The sequence below is a fragment of the Ipomoea triloba genome, chromosome 5 (genome assembly GCF_003576645.1).
Source record: "Ipomoea triloba cultivar NCNSP0323 chromosome 5, ASM357664v1".
Lineage (NCBI taxonomy): Eukaryota > Viridiplantae > Streptophyta > Magnoliopsida > Solanales > Convolvulaceae > Ipomoea > Ipomoea triloba.
This window is the reverse complement of record NC_044920.1, coordinates 14346308-14350155: the sequence shown is the minus strand read 5'-3', so window position 1 is coordinate 14350155 and position 3848 is coordinate 14346308. Positions and strand designations below refer to the sequence as shown.

At 35.0% G+C, this 3848-nt stretch overlaps 1 pseudogene; it reads right to left on the bottom strand.

Moving 5' to 3' along the window:
* Positions 1–693: 693 nt before the first annotated feature.
* Positions 694–2090, bottom strand: LOC116020284 (annotated as a pseudogene).
* Positions 2091–3848: the final 1758 nt, after the last annotated feature.

Below are 3848 nucleotides of genomic sequence, written 5' to 3'. Positions count from 1 at the left end.
AGAGATTTAAGACCTCTCAATAATACTAGAGATTAAAAACTTCTCCAAAATTACTCGAAATGATTTGTATTGAAATGATAGGAATGTTACATGTCTTTGCCAATGGCCCATCCCTATTAGTTAGAGAAGGCCATGTGTTAGAATCTCACAGGAAATATTTATTACATGTGATTTGTAGGGTTTTTTTTTTTTTTTTTTTTTTAAAGCTGTGATTTGTAGGAAATATTTATTATTATTATTATTATTATTATTATTAATTGTTTTTTGAGTTTAAAGCTCAAATTTAAAATTTTAGCTCACACGATGTCATCTGCGTACCTCTTTGCTCATGCCCTCTTCTTATCTTTCAAAGGAATCATACTAGTTAGTTTGTCTATCCTAAGTTAGTTGACACTCCGTCCTAATAAAACTAGTAAATATCAGCATCCTACTTCATATGCCCTAATCTGCAAGGATTCAAAGAAAATTAGAAAAAAATAAAAATAGCCCAACACTCCGTACTGACATACTCCGATTAACCGTCCAATAGTCCAACTATCCACCTCATACTCCGAATAACCATCTCATACTCCGATTATCCATCCAATACTGCGATTAACCAATCATACTCTGATTAACCATCCAATACTTTGATTATCCACCACAGTTTTCAAACCCCACAGCCATTGTGATGTCATCTGCATACCTCTCTACTCATGCATCAAACACAACATATTGCTTCTTGATCTCCACCATTGCTTTCTCGATCGGCAATTGGATCAATTTTGTCTTCATACTTCTCATAAATGACTGGAACCGCATGTAGTCGTAAAATTATTATGTTGAACAATGTCAAAAAATTGCACCAACTGCCAACATTTGAGAAGACCCATAGACAAGCTATTACAACAAGAATTGAAACATCTTGAGATCTCTTCCATATGCAATTTGTCGCAGCAAGCTAAGGCCAAACCGCGGTTAATTTCAGTTGAGAAGGGATCCTTTGGAATGTGAACTTCTGGGATGCGGGGAGGAGACTTCTTGTTGATAAAGGATGATGCATTTGACCACAAGAACTAGATTGCAAAAGCAATTATCAAAACATGGCAGGCTAGTGTTAGTAGGTGGTAATCAAGCAATTCAAACAGAACCCATATAGTAGTACCTCCACCAAGCATGCATTCCAACAGATATCTTCTTGTTCCTCCACAAAAACACATCAGCAGGTTTGTCTCCGGAGGACGGGGGGCCTAACCGACTGCTAGTCCATCTTCGGGGGACCTTGTCACCGGAAAATCAGTGCAGTTCCCGATGAAAAGGAACCGGTGGTCAAGACACGCCACAGAATATTGTCGCAAAGGTTAATTGCTCAAGCAGAATTTTTTAAGGTAGGGTTCACATGGCTACTTGTAGCCATTCTCACGGCTGACAAACACAACCGTTAGTAGTACAATTGCTTGTGAGTAGTAATATCGTCTAGAGAGAATAAAGATGTAGTATTTCTCAACATTGCTTGTGAGTAGTAAAGATTGCATTCCCTTTTGCCATGTATGGGGTCCATTTATACATATTTTGGGCTGAAAGTCCTATAAGAACGCACAAAATAAATAAAACGCACAAGTTTTAAAAAACCTTGTTGTCTTTTAAGTGTTATGTATTCAAAGTGCGGTAAAATACAACACACAAACGACAACAACTAAATAAAACTGTTTTCTTTAAAAAAAATGCACGGAGACAACGATTTTAAAAAATTATTGTCTTTGAGTGTTGTGTATTCAAAGTGCGGTAAAAGACAACACACAAACAACAACAGATAAATAAAACCGTTGTTTAAAAAAAAACACACAAGGACAATTGATGGAGATATTAGAAACGACCCAATAATAGGGACCCGAAGTCTGGGAGTGCATAGCTCGAGGCCTAAGAAAATAGCTCGAGCAGTTAGGGTCCAAGACCTAGAGCAGGTCTTCGAGGCCCAAAATGATGGGTTTTGACTTAGTCTTGCGAACCTACTGCATGGGCGTTGACTTAGTCTTGTGGCTTACCATGACTTTAGCAGAGTTTGTTGGCCCATGTATTGTATTGGTATTACAGACCGTGTTCAGTGACATCTCATATCCACATGTAATCTCATTACACGCTTCACTAATACAAGCTTTGTCTTCTCAAGCAGTCAAGCTCAAAATCTTGTCTTTATTACTTATTTCTTTATTATTGGATTATTTGATTCGGCCTACCCGGATTAATTTAATTCGTTGTCTTTGTAGTGTTGTCTTTTTACAAAGTGCACATAGACAAGACACTAAAGACAACGGTCCGATAAAAACCGTTGTCTTTATTCTTTAACAAAAGTATTGCTTCAATAACAACGATTTTGAACAAAATTAAATTATTTTCTTTTACATAAAAGACAACACTTTTGCAAAAAATCGTTATCTTTATCATGTTGGTTTTGTTTTGTTTTGTTTTGTTTTTGTTTTTGTTTTTGTTTTTGTTTTTTGTTTTTTGTTTTTTGTTTTTTGTCTTTTTTTTTTCTTTTTGGTTTTTGTAGTGGATGAAAATAGTCTAAATTAAAATTATCAATTATCTTTTGACTTTAATTAAAAATATAAAATATATAATTAAAATAAGTTGGGAGTGCTAATTTCTTAATATATTACACTTCACATCATTAGGACCTAATCACATTTTAATGATTTTATACCTAACAAAGGTGAAGACACAATCATAATAAAGACAATTCCTACAAAGTCTAACCATATACTGGGGTAGGCTATAATATAATCCACAGTTCTATCACTGCATTAATATTTGATGTAATTCGTCATTTCAAAATTAATGTTCCCCAACCCTAAACTATAAAATAATGTTATTTGTGAACAACAATTTCCTTGAAGTTCCCTGGCAGCTTCTGGTATATATTTTCCAAACAAATATATCCATTAACACAATATCCGAATGATTAAATTCCCACCACATTTCATCTCCCAAGATTCTAGCTCTAGTTCTACTTCACCCACTTTAATAAATGCTATTTATATATAATTAACTTTTTAAGTTATTACGCGCGGCTAGGTTGGGTGCAGTGCAGTGTTTGGGTATGTTTTGATATAAGGTGTTTCGTTTGCACATGAGAATCAAATACTTGGTAATAGTAATAAATTTTGGTGATAGTATTGAAATGATTACTGTTGATTTTACGGCTGCACTACAACCGTTTTGACTGGCCAATATTACCGTAGAATTCTAGGGTAATTATTGAGGAAAAAATACAAGCATGACAAGGAGAACACTTATAATTGCTTTCAATTCAGAACTCTTAACACTGTGACCCCAGTGGGTATTTATACAAGAATAATAGGTTTATGTAAGAAATACGAGAATATCTTAACAAAAATAGCTTTAGGAATGTTATTTGGGCTGCTAAACCACCACAATAATTGCCAAAATCTGGAATAGGAAAGAATCCCCAAAATCCACCATAAATGCTGATTTGCACGATCACCGCCTTTCGGGGGCACACTCGGTCGGGCCTCGCTTCCTGACTGCCTACACAAACTGGGCTACTCCGAGTCATTCGACTCGGACCTCAAATCGAGAAGGACTGGTCAGTCGGTGGGCTCCAGATACCAGATTCTTTCGTGTCGGGTACCCTAGTCGGAGGTATCCATCAATTACCAATATTGGTGTTAGGTTGTATATGATCTTATAATGAGAATAATTGTTATAAAAATACGAAAACAAAAAGTCAAGACAATTGATCATAATATAATGACATTCAAAGCATCAATATGAAAAAAAAAATTCAAAACAAAAATCTAAAAGTATTAATCCGTACTCTTGTATGACTTATTTGAATAATATAATAA